This window comes from Bombus vancouverensis, chromosome 11, assembly GCF_051014615.1.
Source record: "Bombus vancouverensis nearcticus chromosome 11, iyBomVanc1_principal, whole genome shotgun sequence".
Lineage (NCBI taxonomy): Eukaryota > Metazoa > Arthropoda > Insecta > Hymenoptera > Apidae > Bombus > Bombus vancouverensis.
In genome coordinates, this window is record NC_134921.1 from 13,526,727 (window position 1) to 13,550,329 (window position 23,603).

Here is a 23,603-nt window from a genome sequence, read left to right on the forward strand (position 1 = left end):
TCAGCAACGAATATTTTTCTTACTCCGATATCAGGTAGGTACCGTTTACTAATTTTTACGTCGAATCTATTAAATCGTCTGACGATATACTTTCGTATTTTCATTTCGCACTTTCGTACCGGCTAAAAAATCCAAGTTATCGTCTCGTCGAATAAACGATCCGAAATCTTCGAGCAATAGTACATCTACATATGTATATTATCCGCACAATGTGCGACTTATCTTCGGTCCGACATAAAATTCACGTTTTTCATTCTCCTCCTCTTTATTTTCTCTTCTCCTGTGATCGGGGGCGTACGAATTATTTGAAAAAACGCGTGCCGTAGAATTCCAAAACTGGCTGGTATATTTACGGAATTGCTTCATCGTTGCAATTACGTTACATCACTCATGGGTATGTGTGTCACGAAAAACTTGTTTCTTCGCTCGTAAGACCGCATCTACGAAACTTTGATAACATTATGAACGTTCGATTCGCACACTCGTGTCGCCAAGTTTAATTATAACACGCTGAGTTAGCGGCTCGACGAAACTGTATAAATTTTCCGTTTCATGTTTCAATTTCTTCGTATCGGTATTATGTATTTCCTCTCGAACGAGTCGATTAGCTCGCGTAGAAAATATTTCTTGTAAGAAGAAATTATGTATTTTAAGATTCATCATGGAAAATTTACTTTGTCTCTATCGTATGAAAAGAAGAAAAAAAAAAACAAGATTTAACGAGACAAGATCGAAATAATCGTTTCGATAAAAATTCAAATACCGGAACTTCTCTGGTGTAATTGTAAATATGCAAATTGCATCGTACATGACACCGAAAGCTTCGAAAAAATATCGAATTTTCTGGAAACTAGAACCTTGGAAAATGATATTATTACCACTGATGGATAAGTTAAAAGCTAAACTTTACGTTTGAGATAGGTATCGCTCAGAGACAACATCGTTGTCGGGGCAAACATCGTTTCAGATATTATATCTTTTTCGTTGTATCGTATTCCGATTTGCAATTTGGTTCCAACTACGGCATACGAAATAGTAGAACGGAGATATAACTTTGCAACACGTCTAGTAAATGTTTCATCGGAGCTCTGCATCGTGGTGAAAAAATTGCGTACGCCGTTTGAACTATGTACCTACTTATCGATACAACGTATACTTTTATCTGCGCACCGAAATATGTGGATACTTGGATAGGAAAATCGCCTCAAGGACGAAATGTTCGTTTCAAAGGATCGGTTTTCATTGTCGAGAGTGCAACCTTAAAAGCTATACGTCATATTTAGTAGATCTGTATCGGTCAAAGTATCCATTTACAAAAGTAAAATTTGCTCCCTTGGAATTTTGACGCAGGTTAGGGATCGTTTTTGGTGGACGGTCGGGCCGGGGATGACCCTGAATCTGTGGGAGATTCATTTTTCAAGGGATCTAAGGACCTGCTCGTCCACTCTCTGTCTTCCTCTCTTCCTCGCCCCAGGATCCCAGCTACGAAGCAGCTCCACCAACGATCTCGTTCCGTCTTTCTTTGTTTTCCTTTCCTTTCCTCTCCTTTCCTTTCCTCTCCTTTCCTTCTCTTCGTCGACTGTTCCTCGCTCTTCTCTCCAAGGCTGCCCAAAAAACCCCTTATTATTGTGTTGCTTTCTCTCTCTGGCACGCGGCAATTCCCGAGATAAACATACGAGTTTGCCGTACAAAACCATGACGACCCTCGTGACGGAAATTTTCAACGCGTATCGTCGCGTCGGGTCGCGTCGGGTCACGTATCCTGCTTCTCCGACGCCGAATCCACAGCCACCTCCTTTTTATTTTCAATTATGGAATTTTTCGGACGAAACGATTACTCGCGAGAGTAACATTTTCTCAAGGTTAATAACTAAGGTATTTATCGTGGATCTTGAAACGTTAGCGTTCAAGTTTCGTCCATCTTCGTTCGTTCGTTGAACGTTTGCGATCGTAATCACAAAGAAACGAAACGATCGTCGAAAAAATTGTTTTCAACGTTAAAATTGCAAGTTTAACACGACGGTTCTTCGTGTAACGTTTGTCAATGACGAATAGAAAGGTAGTGGAGTAGAAAATCTCAAGGATCGTCTCGTTTACGAATTAAGAGTAATAGAGATGGAATCGAAGATTCGAGCTCGAACGCAAGGCCGAAAGTTTTGCGTTCGAGTATATCTTGTGGCAACCTTTAAAATTTTCTCGCAGGCTGTACTACGCCGAGTTGTTTACATTTTAACGGTAGCGACGTTGCCAACTCTACAGACCTGTTGCCCTCACCGCGCCGACGATCTTCCATTAATTAACCACCTTAATCACATGTACGTCGAATTAAATCGTATCTCCAGAATTCACGTGGAATCTGGCGCCGATCTCGAAGAACTCGAAATTGTACGAATTATGGCTAGTAGATGGGTGTATATATCGGGTGCTCCGAAACAAACTTATACTCTATATATGTTAATAGCATATATAGGTGATTTTTCCGAGTTGTCGACGATAACTAGCCAACATTTTCTTAAGTTATTGCCACGCATTCTGCATATTCATTTCACTATTACGAATCGTAAAGAAGTTTGCGCTGGATGGGGTAGGGTGGGGGAGGAGGGGGGGGGGAAGAAAAAATAAACGGTGCGAACAAACACTAGTAGGTACTCGAGTACCTAAGTACTACGTATCGGCGATGGCATAGCACTAGCGGGAGGAATTTTTAAAGTAGACGTGTTCCAATCCGCCTGAAAACTTGTGTATCGTCTACGACAAACATTTAGGCCGCGATAATGCCGCTTCTCCGATAAGGACGATCGCCCTTTGAAATGTTGCGTATACCAGAGATGCATTATCTCTCGATGGATTAGAAAAAATCATCTTCAAAACACGTAGCACGTATTTACAGAGAGAATCGTTTCACGGAACATCTGTTTAAATTTACCAAGAACGACGATCGTTTTCTTCAGCCATCCGTTTTTCCTTAATATTATTTACCGAATTATGTTATCGCGCTAAACGATATAACGATATACACGGTGACAATACATATGTTTAAATTACCACGGCGTCGTATATTTTGCACGAAACTAAATTCAACTGTTTGGAAATTTTATTTCGCACGGAGGGTAATCTACGATGCTTAACGGTATAATGTTTATAGCGTGCATCAGACAGACGGAAAGCGAATGAAAATGACGAAAAGTTGCGAGTAACGCCGATATATATATATATATATATATATATATATATATATATGTATACGTACTGAAATGAAAACATAATTCCAATGTACCGCATTCATTACTCACTAGAGGAAACGGAAAACAGATATCGCACGTACTTTGGTGAAATGTAGAAAAGTACTTAATCCCTGGCTGGCTCGTTTCGAATTGGGCGTAGTTAGAAGCGATTGTTTCCATCGAATATAAAATTAGCCGCAAGTTGACGCGACTTAAAACTTTGAGAAAGAAAAAGTTAATCGTACTCCGTCTTCTTACAACATCGTTCCCATACTACGCGCACAGCCTGTAACGAGTGATTATTTACAAAGCGTTCGGCGGAAACCTCAACGCGCGAAAACTTTTCGAACGCGCCATTACGATTGTTCGTTTTATAGGATTCGCGTCTGAATATCGAGTATGAGTCACGCTTTATTTTTCCACGTGCATTTCAGTTTGCGATCGCACATCTGTGCCGGTCGGCTTGTTTTCGCGTCGGATCATTTCGAAGGCTTAGTCGAGGACAGCTGTATACGATTTTCACGTTCGAAGGTAAAAGAATCAACGTGTTTTTCCTATCTCTTCGCATATACTGTTTGTACTTGGCTTAGGCTCGACGAGAACGAGAAAGAAAATCATGTTCAAAATTGAATGGCAATCTATTCGGCGCAGATTTATCAATCGCGGAAAGCATAGCGTGAAGCGTTTAAACGATTTGCCCTCACAACGTGTAGCGCTATAGTTGTCTTTTTATCTTTCGAGTTTGTTTTATCAAGCGCGTAGAAATTGCACCTTCCAGTCGATCGAATTAATCAAGTTTCTTTTCGACGTCGTTAATTTTCATCGAAATGCGATGAAACGTATCTTTTTGCGTATTATGGTACTTACAAGTTACATCATCGGCTGTAATCGATCGATATAACAATTGTTCTACCACTTTGTGATATACACGCGTATAAAACTATCTCTTTCCAGAGGAAATGTAGATTTAAACAAGGACGTTCGGCAAATCCCTCCCTCTTATCATCACCTCGATCTACTATAATATAACCATGGTTATTTTTGCTTTACATCTCAATTACATTTCGCTGCACGCATAACCTGATCGTTCTGCCGAATTTCCAGTCAGCTATTTATTACGGTATCAGAAATTCCCCCACTTAAAACGCATTACGAGCTTTTTATCACTCGTAGATCCCTCCTTTATGGTACGACCTGGTTGACCTCACCTCACCATGCAAACGTTTCCATGTCCTAAAATATCTTCCGACCGCAAACACTTTCTAACGTGCAAAGATATTTTAACACGCGGACCAACAAAGCAGATCCGCAGAACGAAAATACCTTTCCCGCGCAAAAACGATGCCCACGGTGGCTACCACGTCCATCTATAACTTGCACATATCTGCCCCCTTGCGCACTCTGCTTTTTATCTCTATATCCGTATATCTTTTCCGATCCCAAATCCAACTTCTATCCAAATATTTTTCTATAAATTTGCTTTCAAGAATCTGTTCGAAATAGTATTTGAATTATAACGATTTCTCGCCATTTATTCGTATTATGTTATAAAACGTTCAAGCATGTTTAAGAACGTTTAAGAATTGAAATTGACGTATATTAATGAGTTTTGCTGCGACATTTTTCGAATTGTATAAACGCTTGCGCATAGTTGCGCTCTATTGTGAGCTGTTTTGAATAAAATTTATAAACCGGTTTACCGTATAGCCCGGCTCACTTGGCTGTACCGGTTCGCTATAAAACATAAAGGTACTAAAATTTAAACCGCGGCCATACCTTTGATTCGATCGAAAATTTCAATCTGACAAGATAATACCAACCTTTTATAAATGAATTCTACAGTTCTATTCGTGACAGTTTGTCTATTCGAAATATAATAGATAGAGACGAGTCGATACAAATAAAAAACGAGTACACGCTACTCTGATGGATGGTCCGGAGAATGTGTTTCTTAATTATCCGTTACAACTATAACGATAGTCGCGTGGTCGCGTATCGTTACTTTATTTTTATTCCCCCTTTTCGAACTTTCTCATAGGTATCGCTATTCGTGACATCTATCGAGCTAAGGGCTGATAAAGAAGACCGAACAGTTGTTTGGGCTCGCCGTTTGTCCCCCCCCCCCCCCGAATGATAATTCTTTATCGTATCCGGCTCCTCATACATACATACGTACACACACGATGTACATACGTTTATACAGACAGACATACATACATACATAGGTATGTACGTATATACGTTCTATCCTTCGCGTATATACAGCGTATTCGTGTACTTTCTATAGTCCACAACTCTACTACGTTCTACACGTATTCCCATGGCGTCTGTCGTAGCATGAGTCTGATCTAACATCTAACGTATGTTTATAGGTTTGCCGATGTTTCGCAACGATACTCTGAAAATTGTTTGCTTCCGATAAATTGATAGAAAATTGTCGCTGCCACTCTCAATTGTAATTTCTGATACTTTTTACCAGATTGGTAACTCGTTACGTTCCAGATGATCGATAGTTTTGGTCAGTTAATGCGTCCTATATAGAAATCATGATCTGGCTGACCTCGCTTTGACATTCAAACGACCTTGACTGCTAACAATACGATCTCCATGATTTTTGTGACTTTCAGATGACCTTGACTCTTAACGTTACCGCGCCGATCATTCACGACCTTCGGTCGAACTTCGATAATAACAACACGGTTTCGATGACTATCAGGCAAACAAAAGTTTATAAAACCTATGCAATAAATAGAGCAGAAAACCAACATCGAAAGCCTCAACGGCTTGCGTCTCTGGGCCATTTTATTTTCAAAGAGTAGCTTCAAAGCCGCATTCGTGTTCTCTCCTGTTCGCTTTCCTTCTTTTCTTACTTTGGAATTTCAAACATTTTTCCGCGGGGAGAGATAGAAGAAAGATTAGACGAACGTCCAATTTAATTTCAGTTGCCAACAGATTAAACTTCCAGATAAAAGAAATTTCATCTGCAGTGTTCGACGGCCGATTGGTCGGTACTGGACGACGTTCGATGTTCAGTACCGAACGACCAACGCGTGGAAACTTTTTAGATTATAACGTGTATAATATATAAAGATACTTACGCTTAATATATTACACTTGGTAGACAGCATCGATAGTACGCTCGATAGTACAGTATACGTAATAGAGAAAAGTCATTTATTTACCCGAGGGACAACATTTTTTTCTTTAATATCTATATTACATTTACTGGCTCTATCGAGGCCTAACCTAACCAGCAAACCTAATAGCGTAGATATCGTGTACGTGTGGACAACACTCGATAGTGTTTCCACTCCAGTTCCTTATTTTTCATGCCAGCAACTCGTATGGCTTCGTTCTCCTCAGTCTTCCGACGCTTCAAGTTCGTGTCAGGCTTTTAACCAGTTCTGTCGCAAATTTTTCAATCCGTTCTTTTACGTATTTCATTCTTAAATGTCTGATATGCTCTGTTATCGTTCCTCTCTCTCTCTCTCTCTCTGTTATATCAGGATGAATCTTTCACAGATCGAGAAAGTAAAAATTGTTAAATTCGCCAATTCGATCGTTAGATAACCTGATCGTAAATTACCGTTTTATCATAATTCGAGCGAAACGGCTGAATTCGATGCAAGCCATACGTATTAAGCAACTTGTAACTCACATGGGTCGCGTAACAATACAATTATGCATGTATTTAGTGCAGTCATCTCGATGTACGCGTCAACACTACTCAAGGATTTCCGGTGTTCGGTGTTCAACACCCGTAAATCCGTGCATTTAAGTGTACAATCGACTACGTATATGCAAGTATGTACGTATCACCGATCAACTGTTGTTCGTCTTTGCAACACTTTTCCACTTAAAATCGCTTAATCGTTTAGTCGATCCTAGTCGTGTTAGAAAATATTATTTTCGTTGTGCGGATAAATATGGGCAAAGTTGGGCTAGAAGCTGCTTCTTACTCTGAAAGCGAGTTTAAAATTATTCTACTAAAAATAATCGCAGCAGTTCCGTTTCATCTCTGATACAGCGAGTAGCAAAATAATACGTCAGAGTGTAAAATTTGAGTATAATAGAATTATATGCGGACAGGACAAAGAGGAGACTTCGAAAGTATCGAGAAGGAAGCGTGGATTTTCGACGTCGATCGCAGGTCTGTAATATTAAAGATAACTAGCGTGCAAGTTACTTCATGGTTGGTTAAGGTCCTTCGAAAATGGGTGAACAGGACACGACTCGTAGCGTCTTAAAGTCACGTGGGAAAAATACAGAAGGATAGATCGCGTAAGATTCCTCACGCCCCCTATTTCCTACCGATGTTATCTCTCGATAGAAGCAAATAATTCCACGGAAACGAACAAAAGCAAAATTATTTCCGTCGATGTATATTAAACGATCGACTCGTTGAATGTTTCTGGCTACGCGAATCGCCGTACAGCGAACTTTCGACTTTAGTTTAGCCGATTCCTACGATTTTTCTTCCCGGTAAAAGGAAGGCGCTTCTTCTTTTTTCGTACGCTTACATTGTTTATCATTTCGACTCGTCGCTTGTCCCGAGCTATTCCATTATACAAGCTTTCTTACAATAGACGCATTAGCATTCGAAAGAGAACGTAGGTAGCGCTAAAGCGCCACGTATTTCTGTAGTTGGCCCGCAGAAAGTGGCAGAAAGTTGCATTTTCCGCTTTAGCCGGGATACGCAAAGCGACGCTGAAGTTACTCTCGTAAATACATGTACGAACGTTGTTCTCGTTCGTTGTTACATACCTGCGTAAACACGGTCCGATATATACGTTGGAACTTTAACGAGTTTCGAGCAGGAGAAGACGGACACGAGCAAGGAGGTGGAAGATTACTAGGATACGTAGGCCTTCTTTATTCTACGTATAATTTCACGTTTATCGACTCTTTCACGGTTTAGCACGTGCCAAACGCGAACACGTAGTTTCATAGCGTTTTCCAGTTGCAGAAAATTGATTTACGAAAGCGTTTCGATTATACGTTCGAATGTTTTAGATATTTCATCGTTGAAAGGCAACGTACGAGAGGAAAAGGATCGAGCTCGTTTCTCAAGAGCGTAATAGCTAAACCTTATTCTTGGTAAATTTCTTAGGAAATCCTTACTCTTAGGAAAACGATTCGAGATTATATATATATATATATATCTTTTTAGACACGGCGACGATTTTAATTCATTTAGAAACGTTCGATCATTTCATAGCCATATTCTTTCATCTTTCTTGAATCGACGGAGAGTGGCGATATTTAACGCGAGTGTTTGTCGCTTCGTTCGACGATCGTCCACGTTCTTGGTTAACGCGTAAAAGCTAGTTTCCAGAGAACCGATTACGCCGATATTTCTTTCTCTTCTCTCCGCGCAGCTAATTTATTCAAATACGAATGCTTATAGCTTTCTCCTTCGAACAACCGCTATCTTTTTTTTACCGGCGATCGTTGATCTCTGCGATCTTACCACTGCGGTTATCGTCGATCTATACATAAGCGTGCATCTCCTCTGCGTTATCAGAGAAACCGACGGTTTCTACATTACATTTGACGCGTTAAAAAGTAAAAACTACAGATCAATAAGATTCGACGATATCTTCTTAAATCTATTAAATCTCTTCTTAAATCTATCTTATTAAAATTATCGTTATTTTATGGAGAAATAAAAGTTACAGGTATATCGTTAAAGAATATTCTCCTGTATTCACCTTCTCGCGAAGTTATCCGTCAGGGAGTAGAGTAACTGAGAAAGAAAGATTCTCGAGTCAGTCGTCGCTCCTCGAAAATACGGGAAACGCGAGATCAGTGGTGACTCATCGGATTATCTTTTTACCCCGGTGCCGATCGTCCTTATGGAAAATTTACGAGACCTTTTAGACGACATTCCCTATTGAGGTATTGTGCAGTCTGTTTGGAAAGTCGTTATTCCGACTCATTGTCGTTGAAATTTTGACCTCACCTGCGGCCAAGGGGGAAAAGACCGCCGCCAGTGAGCAAGGTGCCTCATTCATACCGAACAATCGGCTAGAATTTCTTCGTTCTTTCTTTTATTTTTCATCCTTCTCGCACTCTTTCTCTACGCCCTCGTGTACGCTGCTAATCACCGGATCTCCGCAACACTAGGAGATCGGGAAACTCGATTTTCTTAACCTAGGAACACCAAATACCTAGCTCGTAATACCTAGCTCGTAATACCTAGCTCGTAATACCTAGCTCGTAATACCTAGCTCGTAATAAAAATAGTTATATATATTTTTTCTTTTTCAACGTTTCTTACGTTAAATAATATATCATTTTCGGACGAAATTTCATAATTTCGTAAAAGCGTCGAAAGAGAAATAGATTTGCTTTTACATAATACCACTCTTCTCTCGATTCTGTGCGCACGAATAAGGAAAATTCACCTCATTTTCTAAATCGATTTACGGTGTTCCAGATGGCCAAATCGTTTCAATCAACGCAACAAAAAAATATTTCTCCGACTTTGTCTTTTTTCCCTTCTTGCTCTCGTTAGAATAATTTAACATTTAACATTTTAACTGTTCGTGCTATCGTCCTTTATAATCCTATATATTTATATATTATATCGACGTTCACACTTCGTAGTTGCCATACTTTTGCGGTAATTGTTCAGCTAGTTTAAATAGTATTCAGAATTGCCTAAAAAACAATAATATCGCTTGCTCTGTCGATTTTGATACAATAAAATAGGAAAAAAAACGAGGAGCTTCACCTGTGTCCTTGACACACTACCGGCCTAAGCGAACATCGCACTCCTTTGTCAATTTACGATACAAGGGAAGCTCGTTTTTTCTTTTTCCATCTGTCTCATCGAACGAGGCTGCTTTCGAAAAAGTACTCTGAGATAACCTTATTCTTATGATATATTTCTATAGTCTTATATATTCTTATATAATTAGATATTTTGAGGGGCACGGATTGAAATATAATCATTCAAATACTTCGTTTAAAATGACGTCGAAGCTGGATAGAGAGATCGCGTCGCGTCGCGTCGCAACGTCGGTACTTGAACGCGTTGTACCGAAAGACGATCTACGAGACAGAAGAAGACGATACCTCGTAGAGGTTTTTACATTTTTACCGACCCCATGCTGAGGAGCAAGTGCGGAGCACGCTGCACGCAGTCAAAAAAGCGAAGCAGGAGAACGAAAGAAGAAGGATAGAGGGAAAGAAGGAACGAAAGAAAGAAAGAAAGAAAGAAAAAGAAGGGAAGGAGAAAAGAAAAGCTTGAAATTATTGGGGGAACGTTTTCTCGGTTCAGGGCGTGCCTGCACGAGGGGCCGCTCGCTTATCAAGTGGCTACGGCAAACGTATACTTTAAAGTTTAAAGAATACGAGATGCAGGACAATAAGATGAGATTTTGCACTTTTACGGCTGTCATAACGTTCCGACTGAGACGAAGTAGCGCGATGCTCCTCTCCGTCGTCCGATCGCTTCAGCTGGCTCGCGCGTTGCGTAATGTAATTTTCTGCTCAGCGACGATGCGTTCGGGTTTCTTCCACGGGATCATTTTTCCAACTAACGAATATTCGTGTTTCATTAGTAACAGCGATATCAGTGGTCAGTGCATTTAATATTTTCTTTGGTCTACCAAAAGATTGTGTATTTTCTGCTTGTCGTATTCGGAAAAATCGCGCATCGTTCTTTTATTACGTTCTGCACGATCGTTGATACGTCTGGCTGACGTCGCTCGTTTTAGGCTGCTTTCACACTGAGATACGAGTGCCGCGATGCGCGCTATATCGCTAATTGCGTACCGTGTGAATGCTGCTATTTGTTTTAACGTTTGGTCCGTGGTTTTCGTACGAAACGTATGGTTTCCGAGTATAAGCGAAACGAATGTCGCGGTACCGCGTTTCGCGAGGATCGTCGTGCGATCGTTTCCATCGGTGTACGCGTATCTCCGTGTGAAACCGGTCTTACCGCTCACGAATTAGTTAGCCCGATATCGACGCGAAACCAAGTTAGATTTTGCGTTACGTTTTCGTTTTGAAAGATATCATGTTCGCTAATAAAAGATATAAAGTATGTAGATATAGTTATCTCTATACTTTTGTTTTATTATCAGCCTCTTTTCTTTTAGCAAAGTCACTCGTGTTTATACTGTATATTGCAATGTTACTGGAAACTTGTCCGACCACTTTATTATCTTTCAATTTTTAATTTCATTCATTATCATCCTGTTAGTATTATCGTACTTGTTGTACTTTATGACTCGCATCGAACAACTTTTACAGCGATTAACGATCGCGAGCAACGATCGACCATTAACACTTTTTTCCTCGTAATAGTAATATTCGTGTACGATCGAGCCAACCGTGCTTCCATGCTCCTTAGGACGACACGATTGAAAGCGAATAGACAGAAATGATCGAGGGCTATTGCAGGAATTTACGCGCGTTAAATTATTTGCATGTTCGTATGGCGCAGCCTGTGTATTTACGCGGTTACTCGATGAATAATATTTATGCGTAAGCTGGCTCGTACGTGACAGAAATGACGAAACGGCGCTTGCTTCGACGATTGTTTCACGATAATCGGTTCGATCGAATTTAGACGAGTATCGATGGAACGGAAGAAATTTTAGGCGATCGTATCTGCGTAATCGCCGTAGTAGGTTAACGAAGCCTTACATCGGTATAAAACCAATCGTTTTTTACTTCCGATCGTTTTCGACGATCGCATCGGTTAAGACAGATACGATTGAGATAAGGCGAGAGATTAGCGCGTAATCAGGGATACTCGGATCGTGCTCGAATCTTTGCTCGATATGCCACGAATATCGTGGAAACATGGAAAATATATCTTAGCAAAAAGCGAATTTTATTTGACAAAAATTTAGCAAGATGGACATTTCTATTTCCATCCTTTTCCTTTCTTTCGAATTCTCTTCTTTATCCTCGGTTTCAACAGCGACGTGACACGCTACACGTAGATATATATTTTCGAATGTAAAACGGTGTTCGTAGTCCGCTCGAATGGTTGGCTTAGCGAGAGACTAACACAACATCGTGGGGTATTTTTCGGCTTCTCGACGTAGATAGGTCTCCGCTTGGATAAGAAGCGACCCCAGATAGGTCGGGCATTTGTTTTAGCAGGTCAGAAAGCATCTAGACCTGCCCGACAGGCTAGAAAAAAGAGAGAGCGGCGAAAATAACCATCCACCGCGCTGTTACCTTTGTTGCACGAGCTCGGCCGATTCCTCTCGATAGATCCACGATAGATCCCCAAGACGTCGTCTAATCATTACGGGGTTTCGATTTTCGCGGGCCAGCATCGTCGTAGCCGATGACGAATACGCGTCGAGATGCGCTTTGCGCCACTGCCTGCGCACGGATGATTCGTCGAGCTGCGTCTTGTGTAATTTGGAATAGACGTGGAAAGGTTTGTCGCGCGTTACGCGGCTCGGGAAACGCGCGGCTTTTGCAAACGATTGCAAATGAACCGACGACGATCGAGATTCGTGGAGGAAACACTCTATATATATAAGCTATAACAATAATAGATTACAACACACGACATAGCGCGATACGATCGCGTTGATCTCAATATCGTATTTAATACGTTCCTGCTTTTGCTCGTTGTTTCGCTATATACTAGATACGTATTTCCGCGATCCGTGTGGAAAAACGATCTTTCTTCCCGTAGATTAGAAAGGATCGGAGGTGATCGATCCGGAGAAAGAGAAAAACAACGGTACGTTGATACGACAGAATTCGTTCAACGAACGTTGTACAGGAGGATATCGTGGAATTAATTTCCACCGCGTTCATCGCGATAACGGCCTACCGTACGTACAGCGATACGCGAACGGAGAGCCGAGAGAAAAGAAGGAGAAATAATCGACGGGGATAATAAACGCGATAAAGCGTATAGATGCAGATAAAACGTAGCTAGTACGGAGATGGAATATTCCATGGCGACGCGAAGCTATCCGAACGCGCGCTACCATGGTCGTGGTCATCAAGACGACGGGGAGATCGCTTTTCAGAAATGCTCGTCCGGTAATTGCTGCACAAACTCATGGTCGAAAATTCAACAAAGAATCGAGTATGGTCGGGTCTACGTGGCTTCCGAAGCCGTTTCCTTTTTTTCCTCTTCTACCCAAACAAAACTCTTTTACCTTACGTCGCGTCGCCTTCCTTTTGCGTTCGTGACTTCTCCCTGACCGAACAGTGTTCTCAACCGTTAACGTTCGTGGTGCTCCCTCCAGGCTACCTTCCAGACTACCTTCCTCTCTTATACACCGTCGTTTTCTACGTTCTAAACGATACCTATCAAACTGTACGTTAAACGATCCGATTGTTCAAAAAATGGCCCAAGATATTCGATATCGTAGTGTGCAACTACCTGTTAGTAGATTTATTCGGTATAGTATATATATTTACTTGTCGCATCGCTACACAACTGAAATTTCGAAATAGGCACATGTTTAATTACGAGTGACTTGTAATTACGCAACTGGTGCTCGAGCTGAATGAGTCCCGAATTACAAAACGTAAATCATAAGTTTGCTGCGATGTAGTAGATAATTCAGAGCTACTGAATATTTATCGGAGCCCGGTTAACTCGGCTGATACGAAATGGCACGCGTTCTCCACCGATAATTTAAGAAAGGGACCAGAAAATTTCGAAGCGTACGCGTCTATTTACCGCTATAGTACATAATGGTACATAGTATCGCTTGCGAGTATAGTACATAGACGAAAACATAAGTATATTTTAGCCGCGTAATTAGCGATGTTCGAATTATGATTCTCAGCTGCCGTACTTTCCCACGTGTAAAAAGGAACGAGTATTCTTTCGGTACCTATTTTAGCCAGTAAAGTTTGGCTTCCATTCAAGTTTCTAAGTCGTTTTCGAAATACCGGTGTCGAGTGGGTTTCTGTTAGACAAGTTATCCGAAATGAAACGTTCGACGCGAAACAAGTTTTACGATTGCATCGTACATCTATTTGTTCGATCATCGACTCTGATCGATTCGTATTATTCGTTCACGTACAAAAGAATGCATTTCAATCCAATAATTACACGACGTAAACAATAAATAAGAATTTGCGATAGATGTGGAAAAGATACGATTCGTGTGATCGTGTATCGTCAAACGACAATCGATACAACAGAGATTGTAAATTTGATGATCTATACACACACACATATATATATATATATTTACTCGTAGAGTAAATTTCCCAGTAAATGAAAAATGTCATACAAACTCGTTTATGAGAAGATTTAATCCCAAACACCAAATAACGAATATGTATGTACATAGATCGTTCAAAGAATAGCATCTGTTTGACGGGCTGATGTATAACAAATACAAAATATAAATAGCCTTCCTAAATATACGTTCTACCGACAGTCGACAGAAACGGCTGTCAGGAGAAAAAATTTGAGCTCGGTGAAAAACGCCGGCGGTTTCCCAAAATACACGGTCTAAAGTCTAGATACTTACTCCAATTAAGAGTTGAGAAGCCTATGTAAAAAGTAAAACGGAGAATTTTCACAGTTTCTTAAATATTCTTCCGTTCGAAAACTTACGAAACGATTTGATGCGGAATATACGAAAACGATGAAAAGCGAAAGCGATATAACGTTGGATCGATCGATCGATCAACGGAGTGAATCGATCGAGAAGAGAATTGGCGGGTAAAGCTGGTACGTTGTTATCTCGAGAAGGATGAATCGGGGACGATGGGAACAACGAGTGAACGGTGTCATCGACGAGATTTTCGTTGCAATCTGCTAATTCGCCAGACCATACGCGTACCATAGGTAAGCGTCGTTAACTATGCATGGCACGCAATTACGACAACTTACGTTATCACGCTACAAGGCAGCCGGCCGTGGCTGAATTACAAAATGTATCCGAAATGTTCACGAACCACGCTCGTTACGTTCTCTTCGTACTCTTTCCAATCCTTTTAGCGCGCTTTAGATCAACGATCAAGTACGCGGGATTCTTCCGATTTTAAAGGAACGTCCGCCCTTCGAACGAATAAAGTAATCGAGCACGCAGTCATCGACAGCGAAAAGAACAGGAGAATTTCTTAATACCAAACAGCCGGATCGATCAGTTCGTATAATCGTAATTTCACGAAAACCCAATTGCTACGTTGTACGTTGTAATTCTTCCACGGCTAGGCCTTTCTTCTAGAAGTCTTTTCGATCGTCGCACGTGTTATTAAACTCGAATTAGAAATGGTCACTGGTTTGCTTGTATCGTCGTTAACTTTGTCACGTTTAATCGCGCCTAGTTCGATATTTACGATATTTATTCCGAGAAGAGTGACGTTATATAGTCGATAATGGGGAAAAAAGATTGAGAAAAATGAGAAGCCAGCAATTATTTTCGATGAAGGATACGCTTACTACTACGAAACCAAAGTGCATGTAAATATTCGGTTCGTACATGTATTTTTTCATGCTATAACTTGATTAATTCTTCTCTCGCACGCCATTATGTGAGATTGCACACCTTGCGAATGTTTACATAAGCCGTAAAATCGTCAAATCGTTAAGTCACAAGTATCGTTAAGTGATATCGGTAAATGATTTCGATTTAACACGCAGCTGTAAAAAATAATTGTGTAAATTCTCGAAAATAGGTCGATCAACCGTACGCAGTGCTCCAGTTTTTATTATATTTCATTTACTAGCCATCCAATCCATTCACTAGCTCCGAGTCGTGACTACGGTCGATCAATCGCGATTAATCACTTTCACTTACTTGCCCATTATTATCTTACCTGGGCATCGCTTTGAACGATTCTCATTGACAACGTCCGAATACTACCAAAATACTTGGCAGCTAACGTTCGCGGTTACGTTTTAATTTACCGTGTAAGATATCGATCGATAATTTAAAGCGCTTTGCGTATACGACGAAGTTCGGTTAAAGTATTCGTAGCGTCGACTTTCCCTTGAAATTTTGACGATACGTTATTTAGCATATTATCTGTACATCGTATCTCAAAGATGAATGTTTTCACACGTAATCTCTATAGCAATCTACAGCTAAAATGATTTTCTGATTAGTCGCAGAAAAATCCTTCTTGCAGAGTTGTTCGAGCGACCAATATGTCGTTGAAAAATTTAGCTCTCGCCTTACCGTTTACGAATAAAACAACGAATAAAAGTAACGCGAAATATATCGGTAATTTCGGCGTCTAAAATGCCGAATATTACAACGAATGCGACATAAGAAGTTGCCGTCCTGTTCGTTTCTCAACTGTTTGCTAGTGTGCAGGGGTAGAGTACAGCCAGCGAAGAAATTCCTCCCCGGAGAGAAAATGTCGGACATGCGTGAACAATATATGGTCGTGTTTTATTTCTCGGTTGTATTTCTTCGGGGATTTCTCGTGCTCGATCTAAATACCGTTGTCTATTAAATCGCGACAAGTGGAGATTCCATTGCATTTCAGCAGGCTGGTTCTCTCGTTTCTATGGAGCAGATGTTCCCGCTATTTCGGTTAGCGTTTCGCTCCGAGGGTGACGATTACGTTTCGATCGGACGAGAAGACCCGTGAGACGTCCACGTTGCTTCGTTACGACGACGTTATTTACGGCGAATCGTAACGAGTTACATCCAGAATCGATCCGTTGGCCAGGAGTTCCTGCGACACAAACCTAAACTCGTGTTGCGTTTACACCCTGCCGTGCTGCGAGTAATTTTAGCAGACGTAACGATTTCGGTAGACTCTCAACGGGTAAAATACGCCCGAGAAGGGGGAAAACGAGGCGACGCGACCGATTCACCGAATGGAATTGCTTTCTTCGATCCTTTTCCAACGCTTCGCGAAACACGGAACGCATAAAAATATTTCTGTCGGTGGAAGAAACCGCTTGAAAGATTTCTCGCGCGCGTAGTTCGCAGTTCGCATCCCCGTTGAAATCGTAATTCATCGAACGAACGTTTCGCTGTACGCTACGTCTTATTAATTAATCAAACTAAATAACAAATTTTGATAAACGTCGGTTAACGGAAAAAACTGAACGACAATGTCGAAAGTGGCTCCTACCGTACGTAGATACGCATATCGGTGCGCGAACGTTCGTACCGATCTATGGATTAAAATTAAAAGTACAAGTTAGCAAAAAGTTGATTCGAGTGATTCGTCAAATTGAGCAAATTATTCTCTTTGATCGGAGAAAAGATGGAAAAGATGCGAAGAAGAAAGCAATTGCCAGTGGCAAGGTTAAGGACCTGCTCGACCGCGATTAAGACGAAGTAGACCAGAGGGCAGACCGACCCTGTACTCGCGTTCATTGGCGAACAAAAGAGAATCCGTTTTGCTCGTCGAGCATTCGCCAGCAATATATGTACCTGTGCGAGCATACGTACGTGTGGGAAGCGCATCGCGTGCGTGGTGTGCGTACGTACGAGTATCTTACTTGCTTACTTACGTTGGCTGTGCATACACGCACGTGATCCGCCACCACGTGGCTTCAGCACCGTCATCGACGAACGACAGAGGGACAGAGCGGACGTTCCGAAACGGAATCGTTATATATCCATATTCTACGCTCCACGGTAAACCTTCTGCGGATGCTGATAACTTCATAGTACAACGAACGATTCAACGTAGTTTTTCTCTCCTCGTATTTTACCTTTTCTCTCTCCCTCTCTTCCACAAATTATCTCTTCTTCCATCCAGATTTGTACTTATATTTATGTGCACTCGTGTATATATGCGCGTTTCTAAGCTCAATCTGTTCCTCCTATTTCGAGAAGAACAATTGTAAACTGCTTCTCCATATTACGTATTTAGTAATTAGTTGTTTTACGATACGAGAAATTATACATATATGCTCTTGGTATCACCGATAATGGCGCGAATATCGATTCAAATTTATTTCAAATAAGTATAATGATTATATTTTATCGTTAAGGTGTAATGAATTTCCTCTGATTCTTACATATTCCATCGATTATACGCTGAATATGTATACACGTAGAGGAATCTGTCGATACGCAGTATCGCGATACTCGTTTCGTCTATTCTGGTAACGATTTTTATTTGTACGAAGGCGATAAACGAAACGTTAAAAGAAATGGCGACATCCGCACGGTACGCAGCTCGCGATACGAGTATCTCCGTGTGAAACCGGCTTTAGTTTACCATGTCGTACGCATATACGTTAAACGATTTCTATTTTCGTAACGCTTGCGTAATTTGCGAATACTATTGTAAAAATGAAACATTATTCGAGTTCGATTCTTTGTTGAGTTGTCTACGTACGTAGATATATGCCGTGAGGTTGTACACCGTACACGTATACGAGGCTTATTTCTACGATCGAACGTAGCAAATCACTAATCGATGGATCGCTAGTTGAATTCTCTTCTTCTTTGGTAAAGTAAAGACACGCATAAAATAAAAATACTCGCATTTCGAAAGGATGCAAAACGTACGAGATTTATCGATCGTCAGCTTCGTTTCTGCTAACTGTTGGTTTCCGCTTGCGTAAACCGAATCCTGTTTACGCGAACACAATCGCGAAGATGTCAGCGAAAGCTACATGACGCGAAAGTGCGAACGTGTGACACGCAAATTCGACGCCGCGCCGAACAAATTCAACGATATCGTATATCCATCGTTCGCTGACTAAGCTAAGATAATTTTTGTTATGCAAAAAACGTAATGGTCGCCGTCGTCGTCGTCGTTGTCGTCGTGCGACAAAATTAGTTAATTTTCCTATTGCTCTCGAGTTCTCTTTTCTTATACGCGAGAAACAATCTGCCAACGATTCGTTGATTCGTCGACAAAGCGGGCCGAAGCTTTGATATTTTTGATATTTTTTAATCTTCGATTCGTAAGTAACGCGAATGAACGGAACGTGAAAAAATGTCCGGAGATGTCGCTAGACGTCGGTCGAATGCATTGTTAACGAAATAGTATAGGCCGTAAACACCGTGATAAGAATTTTTCATTTGTTAAATAAAGAAACGCCCGATAAGTAGGTTGCAACGCGATTTTACATTAAAAAATATAACGATGATTACTTATCGAGAGGCGAGTTGTTAAAAACTGCTCTTCACATCTTACGTTTATGTTGTGTCTCCGACGTATAGCTAAACAAGATAATTTAAAGGACACGCGATACGTGCCCCGATATTTTTATTAAATAAAGGTTAGGTACGATAAAAAGAATTGACAAATTACGTCAAAGAATTTTTCTCTTCGCTACGTCATATTCGATAAAGCGCGTCTCTAATTTTCTACAATTTTCTACAATTTTCTATTAGTTATTTGTTATTTCGACGATACTCGGAACGATAACTGGCTGATTTCGCAACTCGAACTTTCGTTACAAGAAGAGAACCTTCTTCCTTTTTATAACGACAAAAGACTTTCGCGTGTACCAGACGTATGTATATAAATAGGAAAATGTAGCGTTCTTTCAGATTCGTAAAACGGAACTAAAGGCGTGCCAAAATTTCATACCTATCGTACGGTACGTTCGTTTTCCCATTCTATGTGCGATCTTAAACGATCTTTGTAAAAAATCTTTGTAAAAAAAGTCGATGTAACCGAAGGTGAAGAAAAAAGCAAGGGGAAATAGTGAATGAAAGTGAACTGGAAACGCGCGTCTCTCTAAATCTCGATCGATAGATAAGACGCAACTTCGCGAGAACTGAAACGGCCGTTCACGAGTCTCACGGAAGAGGATATCGCCGTCAACCTTCGTGTTTTCTCGACTCGAACTCGGCGAGAAATCGCGCTCGACTATTTATTCGGTGAAAATTTGCCATGTCGTGTTCCGGGATGGACGAAGATCGGGCTTGTTCGAAGGCTTGGACTTTATCAAAGGGCAAATAGGGCCCATCGAGCAGCGAGCTCGACCGGTTGGAGATCGTCACCAGAAATGCACAAACGGCCCGTTGTTTCTCCTCTCCTCTCGCCATCCCTTTACGGCCGGCCTGGATCGCGTAAAAAACGCTCATGAATATCCTTCTTTCATGCTAACGGATACGGAAATAAAGTAAAAAGCGGGAGAACCGTTCAAACGGTCGAGTCGCGGCGAATCGATCTTTCGGGGAAGAAGAATCGACGTGCTTAAAAATCGCGCGCGTCCGATGAGGTTTACTGCCAAAAAACGCGTTCCCGGCTCCGTTCTTCCAACTGTGAACGTTATCGGAAATTACACGGCCGAATCTGCCTATAGGTTTATCGGTTTATCGGTTTATCGGTTTATCGGTTCATCGGTTTATCGGAATTCCCGCGTGGTTCTATCGTTTATGGGGAACGGTCACGTCATCGGTGGTTGTTACGTAAAGTGGGATACAAGAGTGTACGCGACGTACCTAATACTTACATACGATACAGCTTGTTTGCACAAGTAATTGCAGTATGAATGACAAGCGTCCTTGTCATAGATAAATTTTTACGTATTGTTTCGTTGTGGAGGACGCGCGCGATGCTCCGATGCACGCGGATTATACCGCGTGTTTGAATTAACTATGTCGTTATTCTTTTATACGTATTCGATACACGTGTATAATTTGACAATTATTAACGATTATTATAGAATTTGACGAGTACGCTCGGAGAGTTTCAGCCGTATAGACGGATAATTTCTTACAAATGGTAACAAACAGACTTTAAAAGGTTGGATATCTGGATACGGAAAGGTAGGACGTCCATCGTACGTCTATCGTTCGTTTTCGAACACTGTGGGAAAATCAAGGTAGGTAAATGGTAGCGTGAGCAGCGGCGATGGCCGAACTTTGGTACGCAACCTCGGGGACCTCCTGGGTTCCGTTTGGTCATTTGCTTGCAACGACGTCGATGTCAAGGAACTTTCATGAATATGCTCGACCGGCGTAATGCGCGCATTTCCATCGGCTTCTCTTCCTCGCCCTCCGCCCCCGCGATTTACGGCCCAACGCAGTCCGTCGAAGAACCCGTCGCTTTTTCCAACGACTGTACGCTTCTTGGAATTACACGGATCTCGTACGAACGCTGACTGTATGCTTGAGCGCGCGTGTGTGCGCGCATATGCTTGCCCCTGTACGAGCACGCGTGTGTGCCTGGACCATTGGTTATCTTCGACAGTGGTTCCCAATTTAACGATAGGCAGCTTCCTCTTTGTCCATTCGTCGGACGTCCATTTTTCTTTCTCCTCCGTTCGTTCTCAGATCCTCGATGGCCCGTTCGCCGTTTTCTTTTTCTCCTATTCGCTCGGTCCAACTCGCTTCTTACCCTAACGTCGATCGAACGGCCCGCTCGCTTTTTGCCCGATTTACAGTTCCTGCTGAGTATTTTCGACCGAGATTTTCATTCCTTCGTGCTCCATTTGCTTTCCGACCGGCGGTTGTCTTCGGATCGTACCTTCGATTCAGACATTTTTCGAATTTTCTTCCTTGCTTTTCGCTTCGGCTGCGGTTTCGCGTTTATCCAGTCGTTCGAGTTTGTATGGTGGACAGCGTCGTGCAGAGAGGCGAAATTTTTCCAACAGGTTTGTAGCATGATCGTTGATTACACGCACACCTTAAGAAATATCGAACGAATATCGTATTATCAATAGAATTACCAGAGTGGCTTTTTAACAACTTCATTATCGTACAACGAACGTCTTCTATCTATATCGAACCTGATCAAAGCGCACTCGATCATAGTAAAACGTACGACAACTATGTCGCATCTAAAAAAATGTAAATTATCGCAGCGTTGTATGTTACCATTGTTCGTAAGAAATTTGAAACAAAATTTGAAAGAAATTTCACGCAACTCGAACGCCGTAACGATTTTATGCGCGCAATCATTATTAAAACGCTTGGATCTGATTAAACGTTCAAACGTTTCTAAAATTGCCTAGAAATTAAGTAAAATTCGCAGCAGCGGTTAAATCTCGACTGAAAGCCACTTTACTATCGTCTGCGTTCGTGCATTTCCTTTGTTCTACTCGTACTATCAGAGGAAAGGGGTAGAGGCGTTCTCTCGGTCTCCCAATATGGCGCCTTGTTCTGCCGCTTTAGTTATACGGTATCGACGATAAGAAGGCACGTCTCGAGCAACGTCGAGAACCTTTACGTAGACGAAATCGACCCACTGATCGTGTTCCAAGCCTGCTCGAACCATTCGTCGTCTAACTGCGCTCTCATTTTTTCCCCACTGCGCGTCAATCCACTGCGCGTTCGCTGCAAATTCGCTGCCTTTATTTTCGACGAAAGGATCGCCCAGGTTTATTATTGGTCGGCTAATTATCGTGTAAGACAATTGCGCTATTTAAAAGCACGTTTGTACGCTTTCAAAATTCGAACGCACTCTCCACACCCATTCTACTGGCTGGACGATCCGCTTACTTACGGTTAGATCGGGCTTAGATGCACCGCTCGTAAGTACACGCGTACAACTTTCGTTGGTTCGTTAATCGAAATCGGCGAGAAAATCCGCTAGCTTGCGAAGCTCGGTTATATTCGATCGCAGCACGCTTTACGAACGAAACGAAATACGTACAACTTGGAGCAAAGGTTCCGGCGTTTCCTGTCGGCAAAGATAATCTCATCTCCACTCTGACTGGCATCGCGTCACGAGCTAGAGTCTCCGGGAGTCGACGATAAGTATCCTACATTTGAATTTCTAACCCAAGATTATAAATACTTTCGTCCCTTTCTCGGCCTCCTGTTAGAAAGTGCGTTACGCGTTTGATTTACGCGTCGGTGATTATTTACGCGCGGCAAAGAGCAGGGAACCAGCGCTATTTTACCCTATGTTCCGACAAAACGAAATTGTCTTTAACCCGACGATGGTTTATGCTTTGAAGTTCCCTAACGTACCACGTATGCTTATTACGAGATTCGGTTATCCAAAGTTACGTACTTTGTTATTCTTCGCTCGTTTTATTCCTTCTTCCGTTATTCGTAAGACCATAGAGACCGTGGATACGTATTACACGCGTATTAGCAAATCGAAGAAGAAGCAAGAGGACGAAAAAGGCGAAGTGAAATTCTTGTAAGGACAAGTTACGAAAGCGTGTCGCTAATTAAACACTCCTAGTTAATATTCGTGTGTTTAAAAAATATTCAAACTTACTTACTTACTTACTTATCTTCTTCCAGTATCGTATAAACTCTCAAATACATGGAAAAAAAGTATCAGTCGTTGCGGTATTTTGCGCTGTTGTGAAAAATACTTTTCCTAGGCTGTATCTTTCTCGAGGGACACTACGATTAAATAAACATTCTTCTACGCGCGTTTCGCCACATCTCGATCGAAAGATCGAGAGACTCGTTTCGTTGGCTACTGGCTATCGCGAGATCCAAGTGGCAAGTTGATGAATTTTTGCAAGGAAAAAGAAGATGACCCCGTCGTGTTCTCGTTCGCTATCGACACTTTTTCCATGAT

General features: G+C 41.5%; 1 long non-coding RNA gene across 1 annotated transcript in view; it reads right to left on the reverse strand.

Moving 5' to 3' along the window:
* Positions 1 to 3,530, reverse strand: part of LOC143303347 (uncharacterized) — a 29,217-nt gene extending 25,687 nt beyond the window's left edge. The window contains exon 1 of the long non-coding RNA XR_013059532.1: positions 3,326 to 3,530. This is a non-coding gene — a long non-coding RNA (uncharacterized LOC143303347). The remainder of the gene's footprint in view (positions 1 to 3,325) is intronic.
* Positions 3,531 to 23,603: the final 20,073 nt, after the last annotated feature.